This window comes from Macaca thibetana, chromosome 6 (genome assembly GCF_024542745.1).
Source record: "Macaca thibetana thibetana isolate TM-01 chromosome 6, ASM2454274v1, whole genome shotgun sequence".
Classification (NCBI taxonomy): domain Eukaryota; kingdom Metazoa; phylum Chordata; class Mammalia; order Primates; family Cercopithecidae; genus Macaca; species Macaca thibetana.
Window position 1 is genome coordinate 144,232,634 of NC_065583.1, and position 20,536 is coordinate 144,253,169.

The window sequence follows — 20,536 nt, forward strand, 5'->3', positions numbered from 1 at the left end:
TATTATTAACTATTAAAAATTTAAAACATTAAAAGAAACATCTAAACTAAGATAGGTGTGGCATCTCACACCTGTTATCCCAGCACTTTGGGAGGCTGAGGCGGGAGGATCCCTTGAGTCCAGGAGTTCACAACCAGCTTGGGTAATAAACTGAGATCCCGTCTCTACAAAAAAAATTTTTTAATTAGTCAGTTACGGTTGCGTGCACCTATAGTCCCAGCTACTTGGAAAGCTGAGGCAAGAGGAACCCTTGAGCACAGAAGTTTGAGGTTATAGTGAGCTGATAACACCACTGCAGTCCAGCATGGGAGACAGAGTGAGACCCTGTCTCAAAACAAATAAAACCCTCAAAACTGAACAACATTTTTCTTACCAACAACTATAATTTTATCTCTTTTTAATAACCCTTTTTTTTTTTTTTTTTTTTTTTTAAGAGAGACTAAGTCTTGCTCTGTCACCCAGGCTAGGGTGCAATGGCACGTTCTCGGCCACTGCAACCTCTGCCTCTTGGGATCAAGCGATTCTCCTGCCTCAGCCTCCCAAGTAGCTGGGATTACAGAAGTGCGCCACCACACCCAGCTAATTTTTGTATTTTCAGTAGAGACAGGATTTCGTCATGTTGGCAAAGCTGGTCACAAACTCTTGACCTCAGGTGATCCACCCACCTCTTCCTCCCAAAGTGCTGGGATTACAGGCTTGAGCCACTGCACTCTGCCAACCTTCTTTATTTAAAACATCTTTTTTGTGTATGTTGCATGTAGAAGTGTTTTTGTGTATGTTGTATATATTTTGTATATAGAAGCACTTTTTATATCTAGAAGCCTTTTCTTTTCCTTTTTTTTTCTTTTTTTTTTGAAAGAGAGGATCTTACACTCTTACTCTGTTGCATAGGCTGGAGTGCAGTGGCATGGCATGGTCATAGTTCACTGCAGCCTAGACCTCCTGGGCTCAAGCAATCCTCCACTTCAGCCTCCTGAGTAGCTGGGACTACAGGCATGTGCCACCATGCCTGGCTAATTTTTTTTTTTTTTTTTTTATAGAGACAAGGTTTCACCATATTGCCCCGACTCATCTTGAACTCCTGGGCTCAAGCAATCTACCAGCTTTAGCCTCCCACAGTGCTGGGACTATAGGCATGAGCCACCATGCCTGGCCTAACCTAGAAGTTTTAATTATACATAATAATTATAACATTAATGCTTAATAACTCTGATTTTTAGTTAAAAATCAAGGAAATAAGTAATTTTAACTGTTATGTACCAGATGTAGAGACCAAGACAAAGGAAAGGGCTCTCAAGACAATCTCTGTAGGACCTGATTTCTCAGCATGGCCAGGAGGCACAGCGGGACTAGGGAAAATGAGGCACAGGTCATGTCCCCAGTCCTCACAATGGCCACTGGTCTAGGCCACTGGTATGGGCCTCTCATATATATATGGCTTGAATATCAGCTTTTAATTAAGCTGACTTCTGACCATGTAGCTTTTTTTTAATTAAAAAAATCTTTAAAAATTTCCTATCAGATTTTAGCTGAGACAAACAGCTAACATTGCTAGATTTTGAGCTTTTTAACCAAAGGCACCCTACATAACCAAGAATGCATGAGGTGTCTCCAAAGAGGTACAAAGAAGTCCTCACAAGATCCAGAACTAACTTCAGAGATAACTCAAAGAGTAAGAGTTTTGCTAATCACAAACGGGGTATAATTTGTATCTGTCTGATTATATTCTCTCTAGCGTCTCAGCTTCTCAGCTGGCCATCACAAAGGCCCAAAAAGCCCCACGTGCCCTTACAGATGGAAGACGAACAATCAAAAGCTGTCCATGGAAAGGAAAAAGATGAAAAACAAATGGGTACCCCCAAAAGTAAAAAGTCACACAATTATTAAACCAAAAGGGCTGATTCCCTGCCCAGGAGTCAAAGCCAGGCCACTCTGGTGAAAGCACAGAATTTTATCTAAACTACAAGGTGGAGCATACTACTTAGTGAATCTCAAACAGTATCCAAAGTAAGGAGTTTGAGTTCATAAAGGGTCTTAACTTTGTTTTCAATTAGGGGTTTGCTCTTTAATTTTGTCAAGAGAATTTCTAAGGCTAGCCATTACACCATTATATGTCTTTCTTTTAATATAATCTTCCTATAAATACAAATAAGGCAATTGTTGAGAATGAGAGATCTTTAAAAATGTTTTTTGAGTTTAGGAGTCTTTCTAACTTAAATGCTCTATTGTCTGGACATTGGAAATTAGAATTTCCACTGGTATACTTAATTCAATGCGACTTAATGCAATAGCCTCTTCACTGGAAAACCCAAGATATAAATTTCTAGGTTTAATGTAAGTTTTTATCATTTAAGAAAAAGATGTTTCTTGAAGAGGCATAGAAGTGGCAATCCCAAAGAGTCTCTCCCTCAAAAATTTACTCCCAAGAATAAGCCGAGACAGAAAGATTCTTGTTGCCACACATGGTTAAGGATGCTGTGTGTGCATACAGTGCCTCTGGTGACTTAGAACTTTGTGGGGATCACCAGTCACAGACTTCTTAATCTGTGACACCAAGTAGGCTCTCTTAGGATAGGACTTTTCCAGCACTAACCAGGCAACCAGGGTTGAGGTGACAAAAGCCCTGTAGAGATGGGACTTTTAAAGACAAACTACCTCGAGAGCTTGACACATTTGGAACAAAAAGTGTGTTGCTTCAAATCTTATATGACTCTGGTTCCCAGCCATTTTCAGACTGGCCACCAGACATGATCCAAAAATCATGCCACCTAAATGATGGAGACAAAGAGAGAGTGCTCCCACTTGGCCACAGGTCAAGCTCTCAAGGACATAAGACAAGACGGGAACCCCATCCAGTTTTTATTTTGGAGACCCACAGCAAAGTTTATATGCTACTCTGATCACAATTACAAAACTGACTAGTTTTCAGGGTTGGCTTGAAAAACGGGCTTATCGGAGGTTTAGGCCCATGTTCCACCCTATGGTGTCCTTCTTTATCACAGAACAACACAGAAAGACAAAGAAGACTATTTCTGGGAGGAGAAAGACCAAACAATATGAATATTCATACCAAAAAGTACATCAGAGTTGTTAGACCCACTACTAGCCACACAAATATTTTTTTCCTATTAATCAAAATTTTGTAGAGGAAAAAGAGACATACAGTGATTTTTGCCATCCACTTGACTGGATTCCACAGAGAGAGAGAGACAGAGAGGCTGGTTGGTAAGAAAATCTTACCTTTCTGCCATCTAGTCAGGTCCTAAGTGCCCTTCACTGCAGTTTCCAGAACAGCAAAGAGACTTTGGGATCCTGCTGACAGCACCAAAACTGTAGAAGCTAAGGGAAAATTTCCCTTCATCCTCTGAAGGTTCAATGAAAAATCAACTGACAAAAGGCCGATTACTAGGGGAGATGGCATAGAAATTTACTAGCATGCATTGGGGGAAAGTCACAAGTGATTACCCTAACAATGGGGTATGAATGTTTATATACCAACTTAAGGTTACCAGAAAGAATGGGGGCTTAAGCCTGGCTACATCAATGCAGGTTTTCTCTACAGATGAAGGTCTCCTCCATAAAACACAGTTTTTAGGACTACTTCTGTTCGCAGGCCCTCTGAGCCACTATCATGAAGTATGTCAAAGAAATAGATTTTGGAGTGAAATGTTTTTATTTCCTCAGGAAACCAGCCCTGACAACTCTGAGGCAAGAAGAGGCTTCAGGACTGGATATGGGACTTATGGGACAGAAAGTCTCCTACCTCTTCAAAAGCGCAAACATCCTTTATTTCTGTTAAAGAAAAAAACATTACACAGTTGTTAAGATGGTAAAGCAGACTTTATTCAGCATTATTGTCATAGGTATACTTTGCAGTAGAGGATAGAGATTGGGATCAGCTCCTAATACAAGGAAAATAAGGGATTTACACCCAAGGACTGAGGGGTAGGGATGGAAAGTGGGGAAGGACAGGGGTTAGTAAATGGAAAATTACTAAAAGGATAGGTTAATTTTTTCTAAAGTGACCTCACAGTATTCTTGCTATAGGCAGACCGGGGTGATCAGATATCAATTGGAGAATAAGGAATGTGGTCAGATATTGAGGGTGAATCAGATATTGAAGATAGGGGATTCTGGCTAAAATTGGGCTCTTGAGGCGATGTCCGAGACTGTGTCTAGGGTTTGGTCAAGGAAGGTCTTTGTCAGTCCCTTCTACTTCACTCTGTAAAACCCCCTAGTAATTTTATTGGAACCTTAGGGAAGGTGTTACCCAAATACAAGTTAAGCTCAAGGTTGCCAGGAGATTTTGACCCCTTCATCCTAGAAATTCATGTGGTGGCCACTGTGGTGAAGGAAACCCACATATCCTGGAAGACGGGAGGCTTTGCCCATTTCTCCCAAATCTGCTCATCCAGAATTGGCCTCACCAGTTAGGAGACTCAATTCATTTGGACCAATCCTGTCTTTCCACTAGAACTTTCCTGGCTATACTTTAGTCCATTTTCCCCAAACATGCTCTTCCGGAATTGGCCTTGCTAGGTGACTGCTTGGTTCTCTCTGCTTCTTCCTCATACGCCTTCCCAGTTCAGCATAAGCCACCACACTGATCCTAGGTTGACCCTTTCTTCAACACCTGGAACAGCATCCAGGAACCTCGACAAGTCAGTTTGGAGATTTGTTTGGCATCCTGGTCCCCACCTAAAATTGAGGTCCTAGGTCTGCAAATCGCCCCCAGAGTACTCTGGTACCTCCATCATGCACTCCTGCCTTCTCTTCCCATTCCCAGCTTTCCTATGGTGCAGGAAGGTGCCTCCCCTTTGGCCCCACATCCCCAGTAATGTACTTGAGACAAAGTTGCAATGTAAAAAGCCACGTTTGCTCCTTTCTGTTGCCAGCATAATTTCACAAAGCCCCTGACTCTGTGATGATGTGCTTCTATCTAAGAGAATGCTTTAAAAACAAAATGGGCTGGGCATGGTGGCTCAAGCCTGTAATCCCAGCACTTTGGGAGGTCGAGGCAGGTGGATCACCTGAGGTCAGGAATTTGAGACTAGCCTGGCCAACATGGTGAAACCCTGTCTCTACTAAAATACAAAAATTAGCCAGGCATGGTGGCAGGTGCCTGTAATCCTAGCTACTCGTGAGGCTGAGGCACAAAAATCGTTTGAACCCGGGAGGTGGAGGTTGCAGTGAGCCGAGATTGCACCACTGCACTCCAGCCTGGGTGACAGAGCGAGAGTTTCTCTTAAAAAAAAAACAGTTTCTCTCAACAACAACAAAAACAGATACAGCACATTGCCCCCCACATCTCCTGTCTGAGTCACCATATTCCTTAAAAGATAAGTGGGCCGGGCACAGTGGCTCATGCCTGTAATCCCAGCACTTTGAGAAGTCAAGGCAGGCGGATCACCTGAGGTCAGGAGTTCAAGACCAGCCTGGCCAAAATGGTGAAACCCTGTCTCTAACAAAAATACAAAATTTAGCTGGGTGTGGTGGTGGGCGCCTGTAATCCCAGCTACTCGGAAGACTGAGGCAGGAGAAACGCTTGAACCCAGGAGGCAGAGGTTGCAGTGAGCCAAGATCACGCAACTGCACTCCAGCCTGGGCGACAAGAGCAAAACTCCATCTTAAACAAACAAACAAACAAACAAAAAACATAAATGAACTCAGTCCTTGCACATAATATGTGACACATATTTTCCTGCACATAATATGTGACAGGGTTAGTGATTATGCTCTATAATCTATAACCAGATGTACTCTTGCACGCAAGCATTGATGTGATTCTGCTTTAATGTGACATCTGAGCAAGTTTGATGTAAATTCTGAAGACATACTGAAACTTCTGTGACCTGTATATGTTATGAGCAGAAATGCTGTTTCTAAGCAGTCTGCAAAATCTCTCTAAAAGACTCCTCCAGGGCTGTAAGTCCTCAATCTGTAGTCCTCAGAAATACTTCTAAATAAAACTAAATTTAAATATTTAAAAGCTTGTTTTTTTGTTTTTTTCTTTAGTTGACATTGACAAAGATTATCCCCTTGACCAATCTCTAGATAGGTTCCTGGGAATACTCTTTACTAAGCTTCAACCTTGGTCTATAAAGACTTGAAAAACACTAACGCATTGTCTAACAGCTCAAGGCTACAACTCGGATGACCCTAGCCCTCCTTTAGATGCCTGACTCAGAAAGGTCAAGGCTGCAGAAAGAATATACTGTGTGTTCCAGGCAAGACCTGAAAATAGAGCTGCTATCTCCCAGCCTCTGTGGGAGGGCAGGAGCCTAGCTTTGTTTAGCCCCAGTTAGGAGACTCAGTTCATATGGACCAATCCTCCCTTTCTACTTCCTATAATTTTTCACTTTCCTGTTTCTACTCAGGTCTTCCTCACTCACATCCCTCCCTATTCCCTCTGTCACCCTTTAAAACACCCAGTCACCTCTATACAAATCAAAGTTGTGTTTATGCTGGACTCTTCCCTATTACACCAAGGGCCATGCACCTGTCCCGGCCAAGCTCCCGGCCACCAGCTCCTCTGCTCCCTGTCCTTCCTCAACAGCCAAACCAGAAACAGGCATGGATAAGAATTTTGCATTTTTGCACAGTTTTATCTCATGGGCAAAAACACATGTACAAAGTTCTCTGCTGGCACAATCTCTACCATTGTGTTTGAGCAAACCTAGGGGTGTCATGGTAACAATATCTTTTGGCACAGGATCACCCATTGAAGAGTCTCAGTGAAAGAAAAAGGAGGCCAAAGGCAGGTGGCAGAGGCAGGCGTGCATCAACTCAGTCATCGCTCCTGGGCTCTACTGCCAACAAGACTTGGAACATTGGGTGGTGGCTGTTGGAGGCAGGAGGAGGGTGATGCTTGGTAGGTCTCCATCATCAGATTTCTCAGGCTCCAGTTGTCTGTTCCTGGAGCAGGGTGATCCAGCCAAGTGAGGCAGTCAGGGAGTGCATTGGCAGGGCTCAAGGGAGGCTGTGACTTGGGGGCATCTCTGGGGGCATCTGTGTCTCCTCCTGGGTTGCAGTGATCAGTTCCTAGGTGGATGGTTCTGTACCCGGCTAAAGGTGCTATGCACTCTAGGTTCTTGTCTCAGGTGGGCCCATTTCAGAAGTCCACAGGAATAGGAAAGCAGTTCAATGTCCTGGTGGTCCCAAGAGAGGTGGCCCAGCTTTGGATAGAAAGCAGGCTGCCAGGGACTTGAATCCTCTGGTACATTGGAACATGCTCTACGAAATCCCAGGCCTCAAGCACAAGTTGTTGAAAGTGCCTCACATCTGTCCTGTTCCAGGTGACAAAAGATGAGTGCCATTTTTTTAATGATCTTCTGGTTGATTAGGCAGTCCCAAGCAGATAGGGGCAAGCTGGGTAGTGACAGGAAGCCCAGAGCTGATTGCAACAGAAGAATAGCCTGGTGTTATTAACATAAAAGCCAATCAATTACCTTTGATGAAATTTTCTAGAATGAAATCCTTTTGGTGATAGATTGGGTTAGAAGTTGGAAAGAAAAGTATTGATGGTTCCAAGATGGCCCAATAGCAACAGCTCCAGTCTATAGCTCCCAGCATGAGCAACACAGAAGATGGGTGATTTCTGCATTTCCAACTAAGGTACCAGGTTCATCTCACTGGGGCATGTCAGACAGTGGGTGCAGCCCAGCGAGTGACAGCCAAAACAGGGTGAGCTATTGCCTCACCCGGGAAACTCCAGGGGTCAGGGAATTCCCTTTCCTAGCCACGGGAAGCTGTAACAGACAGCACCTGGAAAATTGGGTCACTCCCACCCTAATACTGCACTTTTCCAAGGGTCTTAGCAAATGGCACACCAGGAGATTATATTCTGCACCTGACTCGGAGGGTCCCACACCCATGGAGCCTCACTCATTGCTAGCACAGCGATCTGAGATTGAAATGCAAGGCAGCAGCGAGGCTGGGGGAGGGGCGCCCACTGATTCTGAGGCTTGAGTAGGTAAACAAAGTGGCCGGGAAGCTCGAACTGGGTGGAACCCACTGCAGCTCAATGAGGCCTGCCTGCCTCTGTACACTCCACCTCTGGGGGCAGGGCATAGCTGAACAAAAGGTAGCAGAAACCTCTGCAGATTTAAATGTCCCTGTCTGACAGCTTTGAAGAGAGTAGTGGTTCTCCCAGCACGGAAGTTGAGATCTGAGAACGGACAGACTGCCTCCTCAAGTGGGTCCCTGACCCCCTAGTAGCCTAACTGGGAGGCACCCCCCAGTAGGGGCAGACTGACACCTCACACAGCCGGGTATGCCTTCAGATGAAGCTTCCAGAGGAATGATCAGGCAGCAACATTTGCTGTTCAGAAATATTTGCTGTTCTGCAGCCTCCACTGCTGATACCCAGGCAAACAGGGTCTGGAGTGGACTTCCAGAAAACTCCAACAGACCTGCAGCTGAGGGTCCTAACTGTTAGAAGGAAAACTAACAAACAGAAAGGACATCCACATCAAAACCCCATCTGTACATCACCATCGTCAAAGACCAAAGGTAGATAAAACCACAAAGATGGGGAATAAACAGAGCAGAAAAGCTGAAAATTCTAAAAATCACAGTGCATCTCCCCCTCCAAAGGTATGCAGCTCCTCACCAGCAACGGAACAAAGCTGGAGGGAGAATGACTTTGACAAGTTGAGAGAAGAAGGCTTCAGACGATCAAACTTCTCTGAGCTAAAGGAGGAACCCATCGCAAACAAGCTAAAAACCTTGAAAAAAGATTAGATGAATGGCTAACTAGAATAACCAGTTAGAGAAGTCCTTAAATGACCTGATGGAGCTGAAAACCATGGCACGAGAACTACGTGACGAATACACAGGCTTCAGTAACGATTCGATCAACTGGAAGAAAAGGTATCAGTGATTGAAGATCAAATAAATGAAATGAAGTGAGAAGAGAAGTTTAGAGAAAAAAGAGTAAAAAGAAATGAACAAAGCCTCCAAGAAATATGGGACTATGTGAAAAGACCAAATCTGTGTCTGATTGGTGTACCTGAAAGTGACGGGGAGAATGGAACCAAGTTAGAAAACACTCTGCAGGATATTATACAGGAGAACTTCCCCAACCTAGCAAGGCATGCCAACATTCAAACTCAGGAAATACAGAGAATGCCACAAAGATACTCCTCGAGAAGAGCAACTCCAAGACACATAATTGTCAGATTCACCAAAGTTGAAATGAAGAAAAAAATGTTAAGGGCGGCCAGAGAGAAAGGTCAGGTTATCCACAAAGGGAAACCCATCAGACTAACAGCGGATCTCTCAGCAGAAACTCTCCAAGCCAGAAGAGAGTGGGGGCCAATATTCAACATTCTTAAAGAAAAGAATTTTCAACCCAGAATTTCATATCCAGCCAAACTAAGCATCATAAGCAAAGGAGAAATAAAATTATTTACAGACAAGCAAATGCTGAGAGATTTTGTCACCACCAGGCCTGCCCTACAAGAGCTCCTGAAGGAAGCACTAAACGTGGAAAGGAACAACTGGTACCAGCCACTGCAAAAACATGCCAAAATGTAAAGACCATTGATGCTAGGAAGAAACTGCATCAACTAATGAGCAAAATAACCAGCTAACATCATAATGACAGGATCAAATTCACACATAACAATATTAACCTTAAATGTAAATGGGCTAAATGCTCCAATTAAAAGATACAGACTGGCAAATTGGATGGAGTCAAGATCATCAGTATGCTGTATTCAGGAGACCCATCTCACGTGCAGAGACACACATAGGCTCAAAATAAAGGGATGGAGGAAGATCTACCAAGCAAATGGAAAACAAAAAAAGGCAGGGGTTGCAATCCTAGTCTCTGATAAAACAGACTTTAAACCAACAAAGATCAAAAGAGACAAAGAAGGCCATTACATAATGGTAAAGGGATCAATTCAACAAGAAGAGCTAACTATCTTAAATTAATATGCACCCAATACAGGAGCACCCAGATTCATAAAGCAAGTCCTTAGAGACTTACAAAGAGACTTAGGCTCCCACACAATAATAATGGGAGACTTTAACACTCCACTGTCAACATTAGACAGATCAATGAGACAGAAAGTTAACAAGGATATCCAGGACTTGAACTCAGCTCGCACCAAGCAGACCTAATAGACATCTACAGAACTCTCCACCCCAAATCAACAGAATATACATTCTTCTCAGCACCACATCGCACTTATTCCAAAACTGACCACATAGTTGGAAGTAAAACACTCTTCAGCAAATGTAAAAGAACAGAAATTATAACAAACTATCTGTCAGACCACAGTGCAATCAAACTAGAACTCAGGATTAAGAAACTCACTCAAAACCGCTCAACTACATGAAAACTGAACAACCTGCTCCTGAATGATTTCTGGGTACATAACGAAATCAAGGCAGAAATAAAGATGTTCTTTGAAACCAATGAGAACAAAGGCACAACATACCAGCATCTCTGGGACACATTTAAAGCAGTGTGTAGAGGGAAATTTATAGCACTAAATGCCCACAAGAGAAAGCAGGAAAGATCTAAAATTGACACCCTAACATCACAATTAAAAGAACTAGAGAAGCAAGAGCAAACACATTCAAAAGCTAGCAGAAGGCAAGAAATAACTAAGATCAGAGCAGAACTGAAGGAGATAGAGACACAAAAAACCCTTCAAAACATCAATGAATCCAGGAGCTGGTTTTTTGAAAAGATCAACAAAATTGATAGACCACTATTAAGCCTAATAAAGAAGAAAAGAGAGAAGAATCAAATAAAAAATGATAAAGGGGGCCGGGCGCGGTGGCTCAAGCCTGTAATCCCAGCACTTTGGGAGGCCGAGACGGGTGGATCACGAGGTCAGGAGATCGAGACCATCCTGGTGAACATGGTGAAACCCCGTCTCTACTAAAAAATACAAAAAACTAGCCGGGCGAGGTGGCGGCGCCTGTAGTCCCAGCTACTCGGGAGGCTGAGGCAGGAGAATGGCGTAAACCCGGGAGGCGGAGCTTGCAGTGAGCTGAGATCCGGCCACTGCACTCCAGCCTGGGCCACAGAGCCAGACTCAGTCTCAAAAAAAAAAAAAAAAAAAAAAAAAAGGCCGGGCGCGGTGGCTCAAGCCTGTAATCCCAGCACTTTGGGAGGCCGAGACGGGCGGATCACGAGGTCACAAGATCAAGACCATCCTAGCTAACATGGTGAAACCCTGTCTCTACTAAAAAAATACAAAAAACTAGCCGCGCCAGGTGGCGGGCGCCTGTAGTCCCAGCTACTCCGGAGGCTGAGGCAGGAGAATGGCGTGAACCCGGGAGGCGGAGCTTGCAGTGAGCTGAGATCCGGCCACTGCACTCCGGCCTGGGTGCCAGAGCGAGACTCTGTCTCAAAAAAAAAAAAAAAAAAAAATGATAAAGGGGATATCACCACCGATCCCACAGAAATACAAACTACCATCAGAGAATACTATAAACACTTCTACGCAAATAAACTAGAAAATATAGAAGAAATGGATAAATTCCTGTACACAGTCACCCTCCCAAGACTAAACCAGGACGAAGTTAAATCCCTGAATAGACTAATAACAGGCTCTGAAATTGAGGCAATAGTTAATAGCCTACCAACCAAAAGTCCAGGACCAGACAGATTCACAGCCGAATTCTACCAGAGGTACAAGGAGGAGTTGGTACCATTCCTTCTGAAAGTATTCCAATCAATAGAAAAAGAGGGAATCCTCCCTAACTTATTTTATGAGGCCAACATCATCCTGACACCAAAGCCTGGCAGAGACACAACAAAAAAAGAGAATTTTAGACCAATATCCTTGATGAACATCGATGCAAAAATCCTCAGTAAAATACTGGCAAACCGAATCCAGCAGCACATCAAAAAGCTTATCCACCATGATCAACTGGGCTTCATCCCTGGGATTCAAAGCTGGTTCAACATACGCAAATCAATAAACGTAATCCAGCATATAAACAGAACCAAAGACAAAAACATGATTATCTCAATAGATGAAGAAAAGGCCTTTGACAAAATTCAACAGCCCTTCATGCTAAAAACTCTCAATAAATTCGGTATTGATAGGACGTATCTCAAAACAATAAGAGCTATTTATGACAAACCCACAGCCAATATCATACTGAATGGGCAAAAACTCGAAGCATTCCCTTTGAAAACTGGCACATGACAGGGATGCCCTCTCTCACCACTCCTATTCAACATAGTTTTGGAAGTTCTGGCCAGGGCAATCAGGCAGGAGAAAAAAATAAAGGGTATTCAATTAGGAAAAGAGGAAGTCAAATTGTCCCTGTTTGCAGATGACGTGATTGTATATTTAGAAAACCCCAGCGTCTCAGCCCAAAATCTCCTTAAGCTCATAAGCAACTTCAGCAAAGTCTCAGGATACAAAATCAATGTGCAAAAATCACAAGCATTCTTATACCAATAACAAAGAGAGAGCCAAATCATGAGTGAACTCCCATTCACAATTGCTTCAAAGAGAATAAAATACTTAGGAATCCAACTTATCAGGGATGTGAAGAACCTCTTCAAGGAGAACTACAAACCACTGCTCAATGAAATAAAAGAGGACACAAACAAATGGAAGAACATTCCATGCTCATGGATAGGAAGAATCAATATCATGAAAATGGCCATACTGCCCAAAGTAATTTATAGATTCAATGCCATCCCCATCAAGCTACCAATGACTTTCTTCACAGAATTGGAAAAAGCTACTTTGAAGTTCATATGGACCAAAAGAGAGCCTGCATTGCCAAGACAATTCTAAGCAAAAAGAACAAAGCTGGAGGCATCATGCTACTTGACTTCAAACTATACTACAATGCTACAGTGACGAAAACAGCATGTTACTAGTACCAAAACAGAGATATAGACCAATAGAACACAACAGAGCCCTCAGAAATAATACCACACATCTACAGCCATCTGATCTTTGACAAACCTGAGAGAAACAAGAAATGGGGAAAGGATTCCCTATTTAATAAATGGTGCTGGGAAAACTGGCTAGCCATATGTAGAAAGCTGAAACTGGATCCCTTCCTTACACCTTATACAAAAATTAATTCAAGATAGATTAAAGACTTAAATGTTAGACCTAAAACCATAAAAACCCTAGAAGAAAACCTAGGCAATACCATTCAGGCCATAGGCATGGGCAAGGACTTCATGTCTAAACCACCAAAAGCAATGGCAACAAAAGCCAAAATTGACAAATGGGATCTCATTAAACTAAAGAGCTTCTGCACAGCAAAAGTAACTACCATCAGAGTGATCAGACAACCTACAGAATGGGAGGAAATTTTTGCAATCTACTCATCTGACAAAGGGCTAATATCCAGAATCTATGAAGAACTCAAACAAATTTAGAAGAAAAAAACAACCCCATCAAAAAGTGGGCAAAGTATATGAACAGACACTTCTCAAAAGAAGACATTTATGCAGCCAACAGACACATGAAAAAATGCTCATCATCACTGGCCATCAGAGAAATGGAAATCAAAACCACAATGAGATACCATCTCACGCCAGTTAGAATGGCGATCATTAAAAAGTCAGGAAACAACAGATGCTGGAGAGGATGTGGAGAAATAGGAACACTTTTACACTGTTGGTGGGACTTTAAACTAGTTCAACCATTGTGGAAGACAGTATGGTGATTCCTCAAGGATCTAGAACTAGAAATAACCATTTGACCCAACCATCCCATTACTGGGTAAATACCCAAAGGATTATAAATCATCCTGCTATAAAGACACATGCACACATATATTTATTGTGGCACTATTCACAATAGCAAAGACTTGGAAACAACCCAAATGTCCATCAATGATAGGCTGGATTAAGAAAATGTGGCACATATACACCATGGGATACTATGCAGCCATAAAAACGGATGAGTTCATGTCCTTTGTAGGCACATGGATGAAGCTGGAAACCATCATTCTCAGCAAACTATCGCAAGGACAGAAAACCAAACACCACATGTTCCCACTCATAGGTGGGAATTGAACAATGAGTACACCTGGACACAGGAAGGGGAACATGACACACTGGGGCCTGTGGTTGGGTGGGGGAAAGGGGGAGGGATAGCATTAGGAGATATAACTCGTCATGTAAATGACAAGTTAATGGGTGTAGCAAACCAACATGGCACATGTATACATATGTAACAAACTTGCATGTTGTACACATGTACCCTAGAACTTAAAGTATAATTTAAAAAATAATTAAAATAAATAAATTAATTAAATATCCCACAAAAAGAAAAGAAAAGAAAAGTATTAGCTTTCTGGAAGGAAGCTCTTTTGGGGAACACTAGCTTGTAGAATGCTGATTATTGCCCCAGATCATGTAGGTAGTTCTGAAACCCAGGTCTCTTAGCAAAGGAATTCTTGGGGTGATGCCTAAGGAATGGTTTTGGTTTTGGATTAGAGGTGGGGCAGAGATAGTTATACATTCCTAACTTGGACTTTCACAAGCCCAGTTTTGGCTTTTACTGATGAATTGCTGAGTTAGAAGGATTTCAGAGTGTGTGTACATGTGTAACAACAAGAAGTCAAGTTCTCCGGCTGGCTGACTCGGTTAGCCAGCTGTAGTGTTCCTTTCCAGATGGTGGCCCTCAGCAAGTTATTTAATTTACCTGGATCTTATTTTATCATCTCTAAAATGGAAGTGAAATTTGCTCGCATTTTACAAGGTGGCTTTCGTGAATGCATTCCATATAAAAGTGAATATTCAACAGTGCATAGCAGAAAATAATTTGGTCAATTGCTATTAATACAAATATCATTATTATTGATTTTATCATGGATTCAAAGACAACGTAATGAGAACAAATGTAAAATGGTAACTTTCTTGGAGTATTCTGTCTGAAAGTGGATTGTGTTTCCTTCTCATATCATAGCCATAATGAAATTGTATTGCAATACATTTTCATCTGAGTCAAACATTCCGTTTGCAAAAACATCAAGGGGTATGAGAACTAAAAATAAAATCCTAAGGCCTCCAACCAATTGAATGGACCCTCTATTGGCCAAGGGGACCCCAGAGAAACCTGAGTTCCTAGCTATGACAAGACAGCAGATCAGACATAGCTCTTTACACCTACTCCTTTTTGCAGTTTAAACATGACTGACTGGCATTATTATTACAATAGGGATCATGAGACTGACAGAACAGACTCCTTGTAGCATTAAGACACCAAATTATAAATGAGACCTAAAGCTGTGCCAGGCAAGCGTTAAATCACACATCTCTACACTTAAAAAAAAAAAAAAATTATGTTCTAACTACCACAATGTTTTTCTTTTTCTCCAGCAGCTAATCAAGCACTGGCCTAGAGATAAGCATTATTAAAACCATTACAGTTCATCCATTGCCAGACAGTGACTAACTGAGGCCCTTGTTCCACAAGCTATAACTGAAGCTTTGATTGGACAAGAGACTGAGTTCAGTAACTTTCTTCTAATAAGAAGACCACCGACAGGAACTGTTCACAGAGTCTGCGCACTTGAGTGCCTTCATGTCCCTGCTTCACCTTTTGACGTATATGGCCTAATTGTAATACATTTGAATGTTGTCTCCACCATAGAATGAATAAGGACTATATGTAACAGGCATATTTGTTCAGTACACATGCATTAGGAACACATTCATGAATATTTACATGCCTCCTGTAACCTGTTGAATATGTATACTTAGTCAACCCATTCAACATAAATCCCTGTTCCACCCTCCACTTCCTCAAAGTGCCTGCTTCCGTCTTTGGCTGGGGAGTACACTTTCCAGCCTGTCAGAATAACCACCCTACAGGCCGTAACACTTTATAAGAAAATAAAATTAAGTCTGGGCATGGTGGCTCACACCTGTAATACCAGCACTTTGGGAGGCCAAGGCGGGCAGATCACTTGGTGCCAAACCCAGCCTGGAGTTCAAAACCAGCCTGGCCAACACGGCAAAACCACATATCTACCAAAAAAAAAAAAAAGAAATAAAGTTGACCGGGAACAGTGACTAACACCTGTAATCCCAGCATTTTGGGAGACTGAGGCAGAGGGGTCACCTGAGCCCAGAGGTTTGAGACCAGCCTGAGTAATATGGAGAAACCCCATCTCTACAAAAAGTACCAAAATTAACCAGGCATGATGGCACATGCCTGTAGTCCCAGCTACTAAGGAGGCTGAGGTGGGAGGATCTCCTGAGTCTGGGGAGGCTGAGGCTACAGTGAGCCATGATTGTGCCATTGCACTCCAGCCTGGGTGATAGAGTGAGACCCTGTCTCAAAAAAAAAAAAAAAAAAAAAGGAAAGAAAATCTCGTTTCTAAATTAATGATTGTGTGATTTTTTTTTAAGTTGACAAATACACTTTTTTTTTTTTTTGTCAAAGATCATTCTTACTATAAAAGTCTGATTAGTTTCAACATTTCACAAGCATGTGTTGATATCCTTCCATATGCCAGATGCGGTGATGGGAGCCATATACACAAAGATGAAGGATTGGCTACAGCTTTCACAGACCTTACAACCGAGTGAGAGAGCAAAGACACAGTGAAGAGACCATTCAGAATACAGCCAAACTCCAAGATCATTGGGAGAGCTTATCTGAAGACCAGAAAGGTTACTGAACATGTGACTCTCTTCAAAGCCAGACCTTTTTCCTTGAATTTAGGGCTTAAAAAAACAATAGTAGGGCCGAGCACGGTGGCTCATGCCTGTAATTCCAACACTTTGGGAGGCCAAGGTGGGCGGATCACCTGAGGTCAGGAGTTCAAGACCAGCCTGGCCAATATGGTGAAACCCTGTCTTTACTAAAAATACAAAAAAAAAAAAAATTAGCCAGGCGTGGTGGCAGGCACCTGTAGTCCCAGCTACTCGGGAGGCTGAGGCAGGAGAATGGTGTGAACCTGGGAGGCAGAGCTTGCAGTGAGCCAAGATCTTGCCACTGCACTCCAGCCTGGGCAACAGAGCGAGATTCCGTCTTAAAAAATAAGTAAGTAAGTAAATAAATAAATAAATAAATAATAACTGAGGCTGGGCATGGTGGATCATGCCTGTAATCCCAACACTTTGGGAAACCAAGGGAGACCTTTGGTTTCTGATGACCCAGAAGTATAAAAGTACAAAACTGGAAGCCTATCACATCCTTCTCACTCTCAGCACAGATGTATTGTTTCACCATCTAGGAACCTGAAGGTTTGAAGGACATGTATGTTTATCTGCATGCAAGAGCGGAGATCCCAGGTTACTGCCTGCTTGCACAGGACAGAAGTCTGTACAGCTTCCATGTGCTGAGTGATATTCAGAAAACACCCAGTTTTGCTAAGATGGGAACTACTCTATGTGCAGGGAAATGACTGGGACTCAGAGACTTTCTCATTGCCATGGGCATTTTGGAAGGCTGTCCAGACACGCCTGTCTGTGGACAGATGTCCCAGTTTCAAGATGTCCCAAGTGCCTTCAAGGGAAGTGAGTGCTACAAACCATGTGGCTGAGTGAGACTAAGAAAAGTCAGAAGACACAAGAGCTGGCAGACATGAGAGACTAGGGTCATGTTGTCCATGTGGACAGGGATCCTGGAACTCTGCCCTTCTTTAAGGGCTTTTGTTTCCTACTTAACATCCTTCCCTCTGGGCACTGATGCTATAGCCACCAGCCTGCCCAATGCTGAGTTCTTCTTACCGCACACGCCACCTCTTGGATATCTTTCAAATCATGTATCCCATTTTATTTCCAAGGGCTTAATCATTTTGGAATTTGCAGTTGCACTCTAACTTATTTTTTCGCAATCCTTTGTTGAAAAGCACATTTGGGCCGGGTGCAGTGGCTCATGCCTATAATCCCAGCCCTTTGGGAGGCCGAGGCGAGCAGATCACGAGGTCAGGAGTTCCAGACCAGCCTGGCCAACATGGTGAAAGCCCGTCTCTACTAAAAATACAAAAATTAGCCGGGCATGGTGGCAGGTGCCTGTAATCCCAGCTACTCGGGAGGCTGAGGCAGGAGAATCTTTTGAACCCAGGAGGCGGAGTTTGCAGTGAGCTAAGATAGTGCCATTGCACTCTAGCCTGGGTGACAGGACAAGACTCCACCTCCAAAAAAAAAAAAAAGGCCGGGCGCAGTGGCTCACGCCTGTAATCCAGTAGATTACGATAGTAATCAGTAGTAGAAGTGTGACAATTCTAAATCGATCTAGAAGCAAAGTTCTTTAGTACATTAGTACATGTCATTCATGAAGAGAGTTTTTCTAATTGAAAAATCTTTAAGTCATTCAGAAGAAGAATAAAATTGAAAATATTTCCAATAACCGAGCCCTAGAAGCTCTTAGGTCTGAAGGGTTTAGTCCCCATGAAGTCCACAGGGCAATATGAGGGCCCTCCCTGGGGTGTCTCCGCATAGGGAAGAGGGCAGTACTGTGAGCCAGGAGCAAGTCTGGGGTTCCTTTCCTTTCCTGGTTCCACCATGTATTTAGCCTTTCTTCACAGCTTCAGGGGTGGCCTGTGCTCTCCAAGGCACTCTGGACATGTGTCTACACCTCCCCAAGTGCTGGCTTTTAGCTAATGTAAGCCCCATTGGGCTGCAGCATCTGTGTCTTCTTGAAGGAACTGCAGCATCTTGGCAATTTCAGTCACTGATTCTTAGGCAGGTGGGTCTCAGTGTTTTGGCCTCTCTCAACTCTGGGAATGTCTCCTTGCCCTATGTATACCCAACACAACAGCCAACATGCATGAGAGTTCAAAAAGGGCAGCTGGAGTGATACTTACCTGATTCAGTGTTTTCTAATTTCCGACCGTTTCACCCTTAGGGAGCCAGTTTGCAGTTTGGTTCTGAGAGCCGTTCCTGAAGTTCAGTTGAAAATCTGCCTTCACCTTTCCATCAAATTTTAAGTTATCTTTAACCCCTAATAAATCTCTATATGCTTAAACTATTTGAGTGTGCTGTTCCTTTTCCTAAAAACCAGAAAAGGAAATATAAGAGTGATATCACATTCAGTTTTATGTCTACAAACTTATTACATCCTTTTTAAAAATAATATTCTTAAAGAAATGAATCTAGGCCAGGGGCGGTGGCTCACGCCTGTAATCCCAGCACTTTCAGAGGCTGAGGTGGGCAGATCACGAGGTCAGGAGATTGAGATCATCCTGGCTAACACGGTGAAACCCCGTCTCTACTAAAAATACAAAAAAAATTAGCCGGGCGTGGTGGCGGGCTCCCAGCTACTCTGGAGGCTGAGGCAGGAGAATGGCGTGAACCCAGGAGGCGGAACTTGCAGTGAGCCGACATCCCGCCACTGCACTCCAGCCTGGATGACAGAGCAAGAGTATGCCTCAAAAAAAAAAAAAAAAAAAAAAAAAAGAAAAAAAAAAAAGAAATGAATCTAGATTCCTTAATAAAACATGTAAATATTCAAGATATATTTTGTTTTTAGGATATTTTGAGAATGTTTATTTATGATCACAACTTTTAGATAAGAAAAACACAAAAGAAAAACTCTCAACATTTCATCTTGAAAGTTTATAAATATTTTTTCTTAATGCTGTCCCACAAAGAAGTAAAATATTTAAATAGACATTTTGATCTCTTTTGTACGTGTCAATTCATATCTTTTTTATTTTTTATTTTTCATTTTACTTTGTGTGTGTGTGTTTCTGGCGGGCGGGTGGGGGGGCTACCCTGCCTGCAAACAGAAAAATGTCATTTTCTAAACCCATGCTAGGATGACTGCAGAATAGGCCAGAATCAGACGTCTGTCCCCTACCACTTGCTCTTCTCCAGCCCGATTATTTGATCCAAAGCATCAAGAAGCAGGAGAACAGTAGAGATGGCAGGGAGAGCAACAGGAAGGCTTCAGAAAGGCGCCCTGGCACACTCGGACTAAATGTTAGGAGGACCCAGTAGAGGCATTTCAGGGCTAAGCACAGTGTGGGCTGTTGTCTGTCTGCCGAATTTTTCCGCAGCCCAGCCTATGTCGGCAATTATGACTTCTGGCAGTTCTCTACCCTTGGCCAGCTTCCCCCTCCCAGAAGCCCTCAAACCCCGACCACAGACAACCCCACCACACACCCCTTGGCCAACAAAGCCAAAATACCCAGGATCAAGGGCCAGTTCCCCCAATGAGCCTCCCCACCACCACCCGCCCCACCAACTCCTCTGTCCTCAACGAGCAACCAGGAACACAAGTGTAATCCCAGCACTTTGGGAGACCGAGGTGGGTGGATCACGAGGTCAGGAGTTCGAGACCAGCCTGACCAACATGGTGAAACCCCGTCTCTAGTAAAAATACAAAAATTAGCCAGGCGTGGTGGCATGCGCCTGCAATCCCAGCTATTCAGGAGGCTGAGGCAGGAGAATCACTTGAATCCGGGAGGCGAAGGTTGCAGTGAGCCGAGATCACCCCACTGCACTCCAGCCTGGACTACAGAGCGAGACTCCGTATCAAAAAAAAAAAAAAAAAAAAAAAAAAGCCTGCATGAGTCCTGATGGCCTTGGAAAAGATGATGAGGGCACAGGATCTAGGAGCTATCCGAGCAA

General features: G+C 43.1%; 1 protein-coding gene and 1 long non-coding RNA gene across 3 annotated transcripts in view; both read left to right on the forward strand.

The window, feature by feature from the left end:
• ZNF131 (zinc finger protein 131) overlaps nucleotides 1-20,536 on the forward strand; it is a 113,895-nt gene that overhangs the window by 22,011 nt on the left and 71,348 nt on the right. The gene's annotated exons all lie outside the window — the stretch shown is intronic.
• LOC126956501 (uncharacterized) lies at nucleotides 1,796-16,323 on the forward strand. Its single transcript, XR_007726397.1, has 2 exons — nucleotides 1,796-7,614; nucleotides 15,329-16,323. It is a non-coding gene; the product is annotated as an uncharacterized LOC126956501 (long non-coding RNA).